The sequence below is a fragment of the Marmota flaviventris genome, chromosome 3 (assembly GCF_047511675.1).
Source record: "Marmota flaviventris isolate mMarFla1 chromosome 3, mMarFla1.hap1, whole genome shotgun sequence".
NCBI classification, from domain to species: Eukaryota; Metazoa; Chordata; class Mammalia; order Rodentia; family Sciuridae; genus Marmota; species Marmota flaviventris.
Genome location: NC_092500.1, coordinates 30,111,754 through 30,125,637, shown reverse-complemented (window position 1 = coordinate 30,125,637; position 13,884 = coordinate 30,111,754). Strand labels below are relative to the sequence as shown.

The window sequence follows — 13,884 nt, the reverse complement described above, 5'->3', positions numbered from 1 at the left end:
AAACCAGGCCCTTACAAGTACTTCTTATTATAAAATGCACCCACGCTGAACAAGAGCCTTATTTTAAAGTAAGACTGTCCTCAGGTGGAGGAGGTTAAGCACAACAAAGGCTTCCATGTTGAAAGGCAGACAGCCCAAGACATATGCACATAACTAGACACGTATGAAGAAATTCATGTAACTAATTTATCAGAACAGCAATCAACACCAACAGAAACCATTAGATTATTAATACATCCAGAAAAGTAGCGTGCATAAGCAGCCAAAGGTGGCTGTCCGCAGCGCTCTAACCTAGGGGATAGGCAAAAATCAGCGTACCGAGGAGGGTCCAGCCCTCTAGGTTTTTGCAGACTCCCTCAGCTGTGACCAAGACCTGCCCTCTTCGCCAGGGCGCCAAGCAATGCTACACGCACTGGATGAGTGCACTCCCAACGCTGCGAGTCCCGCAGAAAACTGGTGAATGAAATGCGCACAGAGACCGACTGGCCAGTGACCGAGGCGCAGACCCAGGGGTCGCTAACTAGCTTAGCTATGTGATTCTCCTGCAGGATGGAATAAAGGGAGCACACCCCACCACCACCCCCGCAACTGAAATGTCGTCCTCTTCCTTACTGATCCTTTCCAAAGAGGGGAGGAGAAGATTTTTTTTTCTTTTAAACTAAGTCCACAAACACGAATCGGAAGCAACCGTGAATATCCTGCGGGGGCCAGACGAAAGACAGGAGAAGAAAGGCGAGGCGGCCCTCTAACTCCTCGGGAGTCACTGTCCTGTCTGACATGCATCCATCAACCAGCCCCGCCGGAGGCCGTTGAGGGCCCCTCGGCTCCCCATCCGCAGTGCGTCTGGGGGGCTGAAGCAGGGGATTAAAGGGGTGACCCTCCCCGGGCGCAGGGATAGGGAGCGCCCGGCACCGCTGCCCTCAAGGTCACCACGCGCCGGGGCGGGGGCGACCCGTGTTGGGATGGGCTGTGGCGCGGCCAAGGCGGTTCGGTGAAGTCAAAGAGCCGCGGGCGTAGACAAGGAGGCACACTGAGCACCGTCCCTCGGGTCCGGGGCGGCGACTTCAGGCTGGACCAAGCGCTGAGGCGCGCGGCGAGAACACGCTCACCTTTAAGATTCCCCAGCAGGAGACAACCTGTGAGGCCCCCAGCCTGCCCCCGCCAACTTCTCTCGAACGCCCCGCAGTCCACCCGGCAGCCAGCTGTCAGGACCCCAGCCGCGAAGCCACCACCTCCCGATTCCGCCCGGCCTCCCCCGCAGGTGACCACCCCCACCGCGGGCGGGCGGCGGCCGCCACTCACCTCGCGCGGCAGCGGGAACCATTTTCCGAGGGGGAAAGGAAAGGGAGGCTGCAGAAGGGTCGAGGGGGGGTAGCGAGGGGCAGCGGGAAGCGCAGAGAACAGGGGCTCGGTCCTCCGCGCGTCCGCAGACGGCTCGTAGGACTTAGGGCGCCACGCGGAGGTGCAGCTGCACCTCTCGGATGAGGCGGCCGTGGAGCTGAAAGGCTCGGCGTCCACCAGCCGGGGCTCCCTACTCACGCTGCACTGCGAGGAGGCGGCGGCGGCGTTGAAGGAGGAGGAGGCGGCGCCCGGCCGGCCCCCGCCCAGAGCCCGGCAGCCGCCGAGTGGCCGCCCGCGTCCCCGCAGGACCCGCCTCCTCAGCTCCGCAGAGCCGCACACTGGGCGCGCCGCGCTCGGCACGGGCTGCTTTGCCGGCCTCACGCTGCCGTCCGCAACGGCAGCGGCGGGCGGGGTGCAGCCCCCTCAGTGAGCACCGCAGCCCAGCCCGTTCGGGGCGGGGCCCGCGGGCACCAGAAAGAGGATGGCCAAGCACGAGGAGGCTGTGCGCAGCTCCGGGCAGGGGCCGCTTGCATCGGGTGGCCCGCAAGATTGCCGGGAGTAGGCAGAGGGAGGAGGACGCTCACCCGTTCCGGTCTGGCGCTCCCTTCTCTCCACACCCACACGCCTCCCGCTCCACGCTGGCGGCGCAGCTGCTCCCACTGCCACTGCCACCGCTGCCGAAGCTCGCGCCGCTGCCGCCTTGGCTGGGCGCGATCACGTGACGCGGCCCGCGGGGAACCTGAGGGCGGGCGGGCGCGCGCGCGCGCGGAGGAAGCGCCGCTCGGACGGGGACTGGGAGCCCAGCGGCAACGAGAGGGCGTTTAAGGGGAGGACCCGGCGAGCGCGTCCCCGGCAGACGAGCGCGCGCCCGGCGTTTAGAACTTGCCGCGCGGTGGGGAAAGGGTGGCCAGAGTGAGGAGCCCGGGGACTCGCGCCTCCGCGCGCCCCTCCCTCTCTTCCTTCCCCGAGCGCTTCGGCTCGTTGCTGCCCCCGCCCCTCCAGCTCGCCCCTTCCCTCCTGTCGGTGCCTGCGATTGGCTGGAAGGTTCTGACGTCCGTATTTCCATGACGTGTCGGTGCGGGGAGGGAGGGGGTGGCGGGGGAGGAGGGGGCGGCTCGGGAGCGCGGGGCAGTGACTCCGTCAGTCACAGCTGCAGCTTCGGCGCGGGGCCGGGCTGCTCCCGCGACTTGTGGAGACAAGAGAGCCACGACTGCCGCAGGAGCAGTGCGGACGCCCTTCACCTGGGGCCCAGCCCAAGCACCCCCCGGGCCTGCGCCCCTCTAGGGCCCGGAACCTGGGCCGGCGGTCGGGAGCGGGCGAGCGCTCCTGGAGAGGACAGGTTGAGTCGAACCCCAGTCAGCGGCTCCTCGCCGCGTCTCTGCGCCCACTGTACATTGGACTTGTTGCCTGTCCCGGGCCGTGACGCACGCGCCGGACGACCAAGTGCTTCCCCGTTGGCTCGCTCCTTGAGAAGAGAGCCCACTCCCCCTAAGGGCGCGAGGCACCCTATCTGTTCCTGCTTTCCGGGTCCACAGATACCGGGGATCCACGCTGCAGCGCCCAAGGGTTTACTCAGGCGTTTGGTCGATGCACGCAGGCCTCGAAAGATCTGTGCTTAAATCCTCGTGTTTTTGTTTTGGGTTTGCTTTTTTTAAAATTTATGCTTTCTACCAAGCCGATGGTTCGTTTAATTCACTTGTGGCATCTTAACCCCGTACCCTTCATTCCTGGGGTGGGAGGCTGAATGAAGAAAATACTGGGTATCGTGCAGTATTTATATGCGAGAAAGTAACAGTTTTGCTCCGACTTTTCAAGAGATTTTTGCAAGTTAAAAAAGAAAAGCACCCATCTTGATATCTGCTTTAAAAATCAAACGGGTTTTCCTTCCTATACACGCATCTTCAAAGATTTGTGTCTTGCCTAGGATACCGTGCTCCATCTTTGTCTAATCGCCTCTCTTTGAACTAAAAATCCCCACTTGCTCAGAGACCTTGTCAGTGTTATTTTCAGTATCACTTAACCAGAACAAAAAGTTCTGCAGTCTGCTCCTCTCCCAACTTCATAGTGGAAGATTATTTGTGTAGTGTTCTCAAAAGCATACCGGCAACAAGAAGTACTCTATTATATGTATGTTCACTCTCTGATAGCATTTATTAAAAATATTTTTAAAGGATTAAAACCAAACCACTTAAAAGAAGTTCAAAAGCTAAAAAAATTCCCAATTGATCCTGTTGAAAATAATTTTTTTTTAAATTTCACATATCTCACTAGATTAAATGTTACCAACCAAGAGCTGTGCCCTTAACATACAAAATTAGCACTGGGCAGAATGAAAGCATTTTTTCTTTTCTTTAATCAAACTGTTACAGAATTGGTGAGTACTTTACAATAAATAGCCCTTCCGGATACTATTTCAAATCTGCTTAATAGAAGAACAAATTAACTAAATTTCACTTAGGTAATTTCCAGTATTCTCTCTCCCTGAAATATCTTCCAAATGGCTCAGACACATTCAAGAATCCTTGGCTTTTTTCCAAGTTTTCCTCCAAGGAAGTTACAATAGAAAATTGAATTATGCATTCTACTTTAATCAAGAATTTGACATTAAAGTAATATATGAATCATTACTATAGTACACTAGCAAATGGATAATAGATTAAACTAATATCTGTTCACTTTGTGGATTTGTGACAGTTCTAATTATAAAATGTGTGCTCTAAAAGTGTTGTGTTTCAGAAATTACTGAGCATCTTCATTACACAATGTAATTTCAATGAAGTTTTATTTATGGGTATACAGATACACCCATAAAAGACTATGTGTTTGAAAATATATATTCAAAAATACATCCGGGTATATGAATATACCCATAAAATAATTGTGTATGTTTGTGTGTGTGTGTGTGTATATATATATATATATATATATATATATATATATATATATATATATATATATATATTCTAGAACATATTTGTATGCATTTCAAAGAAACGTGAGTCATGATAAACTTTTACTGTCATAATCAAGATAATTATACTGTATTTGTTGGTTTTAGATTTTTATTCTTCAAATAGAACATAAGAACTGAAAACAGTATAGAAATAACTGCACATTACACTAAGATATTTAATTTTTGTCCCATAAGCTTAGTATTGAAACCTCTGTAATGGCATATTTCTCAATGTAAAAATCAAGAAAATATTGGATTGCTTAATTAGTGTTTCTTAAAAAAAGAGAGAGAGAGAGAACTACCTGCAATCAATGAAGCCATTGTGTATCACATAACCATATCTTCCTGATCTTAGAACTAATTTATCCCTTGTGTTTAACTTACCTAGAGATTTATCAGTGCAAAATAAGGGAAAATGTAATATACTTTACTGTTGAAATACTTAATCTTACAAAGTTCTTCTACTATGATTTTTAGTTTTAACACAAAATTTGTGAAGATACATAAACCCTATGACAAGGTTACTATTTGGAATGTTACCACTGAGGAGAGGATTCACATTCAAAATAATATATTTGGCAGTTTTTAAAAGTATGTTCCTTTCAATAGAATAAATCTAAATTATATCTTTGCTGGTAAATCAATCAATTCAAGATGTATAACTCACACAGATAGTTTTCTAAAATTATCAGGGTAACTAAGCATAAAGGAAAACATTAGAATCTTTATTCTCTCAAGAATTCTATCACATGCATCTAACAACAATACAAAAATAAAGACATACCAACAGCTGAATATTTTTAATACCACATCTTTCCCCAAATACACATTATGCATATATGGATATGTCAGTCCTAATCATTGCAGAGCACTAAAAAGAACTGATAGGTGTAGGGAGGGGAAAGGGAGGGATATTAAAAGCTTCATAAAAATAGTTTTATGTATTCTTGAATTTCCATTAACCTGGATCACTGGAGAGAGAGATGTCAAGAGAAACATTACTTAGCTGAAAACCACAGAGAATCGTTATCTATTAGAAACAAATTAATTACATTGCTGAATTAAATGGAGCATAATTACAAGTAAGCCTAAAATAAGAATTTTCAAGTCATATAATGGAAAATTTTTATACATGAAAAATGTGAAATGGTTAGATGTCATCATTTGCCCAGAATTATTTAGCACCTAAATATCTTCAACCCTATCAGATATAAGGCCTTTTTTTCTACCCCAAATGTTGTATACTCTAGGTCATGTTGAATGGTTCTAAATCTGAATTCCAGGAGATCAAAAAAGAGAAAGTTCACACTTAAATGTTGTTGAAGTAGACTGCTTAAGGAAAATTTGAATCTGACTTGTACCACAAAGGATATATAGAATCTAGGTTGCAAAGGGAGGTGCGCAATAGAAATGCCAGGAAAGTTACCTGGAACTTAGTGAGTTTGCTGCTTTTATTTTCTTATTCTGTCATTATCCAAGAAGCATATACTTACCTTTGATATCTCTCACCTCCATAGGTGGAAATCATTAATTTTTGAATTAACGATGAATTTTGATATATCAGGGTTGTTATAGTTTGGGATAGATGCTTAAAGTTCTTAACACGATATTTGATGTAAAGTAAAAACTGAATAAATGATATCATTGTTATTCAGAGGCATTCATTCTTTACTCTTTATTAGCAAGTTAATATGCTGCAAAAAAAAGAATAGACATTTTTAATTGTTTGGTTAAATAGGTTATTGTCTTACAACAGAATTGTTTGTTTTCTGTGAGACATACACTGTTTGTGATCCTTTTAAAGCATACATCATTTAATCACTGATCCTCATGTAATTTGACATAGTCTAAGCCTCCTCAAGAAAATAAAATCTTAAATTTATTGAATCAGACATGCATTTGGCCAAAAGTAAACAAAAACTAGAGTAATAGCAGTTAAATAGTATCTTATCAGAAGTTCAGACTGAGTGATGGTATGTATGGTTGATTCAGCGGCTAAACACAGCCATCAACGATCCAGGCTTAACAGCTTTCTACTCCACTATCTCTGGTATATGTTACCAATTAAAAAAAAAAAAAATCAAGTTTTTTTTTTCTTCATATCGATGACAAATCCTAGATTTGTCATATTTTAATGCTTAAATTTTTATATTATTGTTCATTTTGCCCACTTTTTCTTTGAAACTGTTATGGTTTAGACATGTGGTGTCTCACAAAAGTTCATATGTGAGACAAGGCAAAAATATTCGGAGGTATAATGACTAGACTATGAGTGCTATAACCTAATAATAATAGTGGATTTATTAACTGATATGGATTAACTGAGTTGGTTGGTAAATGTAGGCAGGTAGGATGTGGCTAGAGGAAGTAGGTCACTGGGTGCATGACTATGGGGTTTATATTTTGTCAGGGTGAGTAGAGATGTACTCATGCAGGGGGCCCATGAATGGGCACTCACTGGCTCCCTTCCTCCCTCCCTCCCTCTCTCCCTTCCTCTCTCCTTCCCTCTCTCCCTCCCTCTTTCCTGGTTGCCTTGTCCTGAGCTACTTTATTTTACCATACCCTCTGCCATGATGTTCTGTCTAACTTCTGGCCCAGAGCTATGGAATTGGCCGACCATGGACTAAACCTCTGAAACCATGAGCCAAAGGAAATTTTTCCTCTTCTAAGATTTTCTTGTTGAGTCTTTGGGTCACAGCAACGAAAAGCTGACTAAAAGCAAACTTCTCATTTGAGGCCATACAGAAGAATCACCTTTGAGAGCTTAGCACTGTAGATTTTTGGGCCACAGTACCAGAGCTTCTGATTGAGTCTTGAGTTTTGGGCAGTCCTTGAAGTGATTCTGATGCACCACTCTGTCTCCCCCCCTCTGTCATAACATTCTTCAATGTGTTCTTTACTAGCTCTTATTTTCATCCTCTGGCTATCTTCCATAGTAAGTTTTATACTTGAACATTTCTCTGTCCTGACTTCTATAAAGTTGACCCATTTTTATGACTTCAGCCCTTGAGGACAAGAATAATGTTTCTTATTCACTTATTCATTATGCATTTATTGATCCTGACAAATATCCTCTGAGGTTGTGAAGGTAGGAAAATAAGATGCTATTTAGAAGGCATTAGCATCAAGGTGATAGTTCATCCATTCATTTATACAAAGAACCTTTTATAGAGCTCCCATGCTTGGCCTTACAGAATTTGACACATAATAGGTGCTTAAAATAAAAATTTGACTCAAATGAATGAAAAAAATAAATGAATTATCACTTCTCTGATGATGAATTCTAAATTTATATCCACAGCCTTATTCTTTTATTCCAGTGACCTCAGGGAACTTCTTTTAGGGTCAATATTTTCTTCTTCCAGTTAGAAATGATGGAAAGAAGCCAACTCACCAGTCATCAAAAACAAGTCACTGAAAGCCATTTTGTTGACACATGTATTTTTGATGACAGTGGAAAGGGGTCAAGAAAGGAATGCTGAAAAATGCTGGAAAATGGAAGGAGAGGTAAGAGGGAGGTAGAATCTAGAACAAATAGAGGGGATTTACTGAACAAGAAAAAAGAGTATCTCTTTTTCTGAGGAAAGGCAGGGGAAAACACTGAAGGAAGAGCAAAAGTTGAAGTTTAGAGGGAGGTTGACTTAGGCATGCAAATGTCCATCTTAATATTCCTTTTATTTTAGGCACTTTCAGTCATTAGCCAGAGTTGAGAATGGCTAAGGACTGGAATGGGCTGATTGAAGAAACTAAAGGATGAGCAAAGGATAAAAAAAATGCTATCCAAGATAAATTTAGCACCACAAGTTGGCATGACATTCTCTCATGGTTCAAAGTTGGGGTTTCCTGTTATGGTCATATCTGATAAGAGTTCAAGACAGTCTGGTGCAGAGTTTCTTAGCATGGGCATGGTCCTGATAATCAGACTGTATTTGTCTGTTCTGACTGCAATAACAAAATACCACAGACTGGTTGGCTACAGCAATAGATATTTATTTTCTCATAGTTCTGGAGGTTGGAAGTCCAAACTCCTGGTGAAGGCAGGGTTGTTTCTGGAGAGGACTCCCTGATGACCACTTTCTTACTGTGTCCTCACATGGCCTTTCATTGATGTGCGTTCTTGGAAGATTCTCCCTTCCTCTTGTTATAAGGACACTGGTCCCATGGATTAGGTACCCAACTTTATGACCTCATTTAACTTTAATTACCTCCTTAAAGGCCCTTTCTCCAGTACACTCACATCATGGGTCAGGGTTTCAATATATTAATTTTGAGGGAATACAAATCAGTTCATAACAGATTCATTTGATGATTTTTTTTTTAAATTCACATATCAGTGTCCTTCAGATCTACTGGATTAGGTTTTCTGAATTATATAACTCTGCTTCTCAAATGTCTGTGTGTGGTGTGTATACATGCTAGGGGAAGTGCAGGAAACAATGTTAATATGCAACTGAGTACAAATAGAAGAGGTCTGTAGTGCTAGGAAAAAAGAACTGACAGGTAGAACAGCAAGCATAGTAAATAGATATTGACAGAGGAGATTATTGAACCTGGAAATAAGTCAGAAATGTGTAAGCATGGAGTTCTAAAGATAGAAGATATAGCAGGATCTGAGCAAAACAGGGAGCTAAACTTGAACCCTTATGTGATATTATGTCCCACCAAATTTATATGTCAAAAGACTAACATGCAAGGTGACAGTATTAGGAGGTGAAAACTTTTAGAATATGATTGGTCATTTAGGTCAGTAAAGCTTTGCAGAGCTTTCATGAATGAGATTAGCACTCTTCTGAAATGGGCCCAAAGGAATTCTTCTACCTTCTACGCCAACTCAGGACACTGTTTGAAGGTATCATTTATGAGCTAGGAAACAGGGTCTCAATAAACACCCCAAATTCCTTTACCTTGATCTTAGACTTGCCAGCTTCCAGAACTAAGAAACAAACTTCTTAGTTTCCAGAAATGTTTATAATCTACCAAGTCAAAGTTTTTTTTGTTAGCAATCAGCATGGACTAAGACACCATCTGAAACTAGATTTCTTCTTTTTAGCACATGGTATGCTGGTACGAATTCCTAACATTTCATCTAGCTCACTAAGTATCAAAAAAGCATCAGAGGCTTATCTTTTGCCCTGGACTTTGAGGAAAAGGTACCAAGCACAAAAGACATAACAGAAATTCACCTTAGATACTTCACTGAGAAACTGCATGACACCAAAGACAAAGGAGTCTTCGCAGCCACCAGAGAGCATAAAACAGAAACAAGCAATTAGTATGATAAGTAACTTCATACAGCAAGAACAGAGATGAAATAGAGGAGTATCTTCTTCAAAGTTCTTGGGGAAAATAGTTTCTGCTAGAATTCCATATTTAGCTAAAATGTCATATAAGAATGGATAGTAATCATTTTCAGAAAAAAATATTATTTCTTACAAACCAAGGGAACAGGTTCAGAAAGTCATTCATACTCTTAAATGCTGGGTTTTCTGAACAACATATTGGTTGAATGTCTGCATAGGCAGCAGATGTGTTATCAATGCCTGCTTTTAACTTAAAAGAGCAAAGAGAAGTGAAGGGATGGCAGGGTGTGTGAGGACTGACAGAAGAGTTATCTGTGTGTCCATAACAGGCTCAGCATAGATGTCTAGGTTTCCCTTTGGGAAGACTTGAAAGGTAGTTACCAGCCAGGTGGAACACCTATCAGGAGACAACAAGGCATAATTCCAGAGGAGGGAGTTAGGTTAGAGGAGCAACAGGTTGGTAGGAAGCCTATCATAATAGGAAACAACAGTAGAAGGCCTTGCTGAGCTGTCTAAAAACTCCCATACATACCCCTAACTCTCCAAGTTTGGATGCCTGTCACACCAAAGGCATTTACAGCCAGAAGGGAATTACAAATGTAGTCTAGTTAAGAAAAGAGGCTTTGCCTTTTTCTCCTCCTTCATACTTCCTGTGCTCAATACTGGAAGAGCTACAGCTTTGAGAAGGAAAAGGTGAGTCAAGTGAAAGTGCAAATATTAAGTACCCTCTTCCCCTCAATACACAGTGACTGGAGAAAGAACATCTTTGGTTCAGGTGGAGAGTCAAAGTTTTAACAGATGTGGTCTTGAATTTACAGAGTTGTAAGATCCCAGAAAGTTAAGGAATCTGCTTCAGATATTGTTAAGGAACAGGTGTGGGGGATTCATTGGGTGATGGGTCACCAGTTGAAATCAGTTGTTCAAGAAAAAGTTTTCATTCAGTTGAGCTAAAAGACCATAACCTAAGAAGTAGGCAAATGTCTTCAGAAATTTCCTTGAATGTATTGGGAAAAGATCATGCAGTCACAAATCATAGTTATGTGAAAAATATCTTAAGTAGTTTTCTAGGGAGAAGGTTGAGATGACAAGTAAGGAGTTAACTAATGGCGGAGTCAGGAAGAGAGCACTGACTTTGAAATGTTGTAGATAAAACTACTGAACGTTATGATGATGAAAACCTGTTAACGATGGAGATTCCTCAAAAGACTAGGAATGGAACCAACATAAGACCCAGCTATTCTGTTTCTTGCTATTTAGCCAAAAGAAATAAAATCAGAATACTACAGTGATACAGGCACATTCATATTTGTAGCAGCACAATTCACAATAGCCAAGTTATGGAACCAGTCCAGGTGATGTCAGTGGATGAATGATAACATGTAGCACATATACACAATAGAGTTTTATGTAGCCATAAGAATGAAATTATAGAATAGCTGGTAAGTGGATGGAAACGGAGAACATTATGCTAAGTGAAATAAGCCAGATTCAGAAAGTCAAGGCTTGAATGCTTTTTCCCATATGCAGAAGCTAGAGCAAAATAAGTAGGGGTGTGAGGAGAGGGAGGCCCCATGAAAATACAAAGGAGATCAATGGAGTAGAGGAAGGAGATTGAGGAGGAAGGAGTAGCAACAGGAATAGGAAGGAACTATGGAATGAAATTGACCAAATTATACTATGTACATGTATGAATATACCACTGTGAATTCCATCTTTATGTATATCTATAAAGCACCAGCTTAAAAAAATAGAAGGAAAACCAGTAAATTAGAAGGAGGAGGAAGGAGAATAGGGGTAGGGAGAAGGTGAGGTAATGAGGAAGTACCAGGGACTGAAATGGAACAAATTATATTTCATGCATATATGATTATGTCAAAATGAAGCCCATTGTATGCTTAGCTAAAATGCACTAATAATTTTTTAAAACTGGGAATAAACTGTATCTGGTCTGATGTGTGTCTTCCTATTTCTACTTTCAAGACCCAGAAATGCTGAATTCTTGATGAGAATTTCTTTATGGTATTGATGGAGAAACTTCTGTGGACAGCTTGTCACAGAATCAAGTTGTCCTACCTACTCTGCCACCTGACTATTGTTAAGTTTTCTGATTCCAGACCATCTGCCAAGTTCTATGTGTCTTATTTTTCTATTTTGGAATCTGAATCCTCCAGTTTCTCACTGTTTGCCCTGAACTCCAGTAACCATGATGTTGTAATCTTGCCTACCCAGTTTCTGACCCAATGATTAGACTTACTTCTCACATCTATTTATATTTACTTCTGCTTGTTTGTTGCTCAGTTTCTGACCTCACTGGCTCATCTTGAACTTTAATTATGACTGTTTCTGAAAACATGTCCCAATGGCTGAATCCCTTTCCTTGTCAAGACTCTTCTGTGTTCTGGCTTTCCCATTTCCAAATGCTGGCCCCTTTAAAAAATGCCTTGTTATCAGAAATCATAATCCTAGCACCAAGGATTCAGCATGTTTGTCCATGATCTGTTTCATCTTCTTATTTTTTTACTAGTTTTTAAAAATTATTTTTCTCAAATGCCTTGCTTTAATGTATGCTGAAACTATGAAATTACTCCACCATCAAGTTACTCCACCATCAACTCCACAAAGTTTACCAAACAAAATTGTTTTTCTCTTGTTTATGAGACTACAGAAACATTTCTACATATATAACCTGTTGAAAAGAAAGAAGATTTGATCATTTTGACTTAGTTATGTAAAATTCTCTTTGGGCTACCATTATTCTGTTGATACAAGTTTATACATACATGACCTACTGTATTTGTATAAATGTTTTTTTAAGATAGTCCTAGTCTAACTAAAGGTGTTTTTTTTTTCTTTTTTTAATGTTTTTTTCCTGTTACCATTATAATTCTTGTTTTGCGTATATTTTACCATTCCTTTCTTACTATGATATCCATTCTCACTATCCTTTATAATTCCTCTTCATGTCTTTAAAAATTAAGTGTTGTTCACTTAATAACCTCATATTCTTTCTACTTCTGTGATTTTGACATCTTTCTCCAGGTTTTAAGAACCTTATCCATTGCTATTATAAATAGAAAAATAATTAAGATTAATTTTCCATTTAACTCCCTTTTCTATCTGCAAGAATTTAAATGGTAAAACCAGGCACATTATATAAATGTGCACACACACACACACACACACACATTCTTTTTAGTTCTTTTCCTAATATCTTCCACATTGAATATTTATAATTAGATTTTTATACTAAGTATGAATAATTATCTGTGTATATATATATATGTATTTTTTTCTAACTTTAATTTGTTCTATATATATAAAATATATGTATAGTGCAAAAATCTATAATCACATGAAGGGTAAGAAGTTGAAATTTGTGTGTTGTAGTTCTTGCTGAGGACATAGTGTCTGGACTTAGGGAATGCACATATCTAGTAGTATTGACAAGTCTGAGCAACAAGAAAAAAAAATTCCAAGGAAATATATAAATATTAACAGCATGATACTTATTGAATAAATTCATGCTGAGGGCATTAAAATTAACTGAAAACATTGCTATAGGAGGGCTGGGGATATAGCCTAGTTGGTAGAGTGCTTGCCTTGCATGCACAAGGCCCTGGGTTCAATCCCCAGCACCACACACACACACAAAATTGCTATGGGAAAGATAAATCTTAAACTTGGCTTTGAAGAAGAGGTAATATGGCATTTAGAAAGAGCCTGAGCTTAGATGTTAGGCCTGTATTTGAACTCCAGTTCAAAAATTTATCAGATGTGTGATCTTGGTCAAGTTGCTAATATGCTCTAATTCTTTAGTTTCCCTCTATCTAAAATGGAAATAACTTTCTAAGGTTCTTTTGAGGCTGCCATTAGATAATGTAGTTTTTTTTGGTAGATATTCAATGACTAGATGTTTAAATTAATCGTTTCGCATGTAATCTGCCACATTTTGGATTAAGTCTTCATATTCTCTAGTATATAGAAAGGTAATATGATTTACTAGATAGTAGATCTAGTGTTACTAGATACTAGAAAATGTACTAACAGTTTATACAGATTCAAAAGCAATTTTTAAATTTTATAACCCATATCATTAAAAAGAAGATTCTAAAAGTTTAAAGAATTTTTAAATAGTAAGTTGAAATTTAGCTTTGATATTTGTGATACATATTAGTTAAACTAATAACTCTTTTTTTTAAATCATACAGGATCCTTTTATATCTAGAAGATTGCTATGATTTAGTTGAGACCAACACAGTGGACATACAGACATGGCAAGAATATTAGCAA

At 41.2% G+C, this 13,884-nt stretch overlaps 1 protein-coding gene across 3 annotated transcripts in view; it reads right to left on the bottom strand.

The window, feature by feature from the left end:
* Atp2b1 (ATPase plasma membrane Ca2+ transporting 1) overlaps positions 1-2,047 on the bottom strand; it is a 105,164-nt gene extending 103,117 nt beyond the window's left edge. The window contains exon 1 of one of the 3 annotated variants that reach the window (XM_071609655.1): positions 1,926-2,047. The gene's annotated coding sequence lies outside the window, so the exon portion shown is untranslated. Of the gene's footprint in view, positions 1-1,302; positions 1,533-1,925 lie in introns of those variants that run through there. The other 2 variants (XM_071609653.1, XM_071609654.1) reach the window with 2 other exon arrangements.
* Between the last annotated feature and the right edge of the window lie 11,837 nt (positions 2,048-13,884).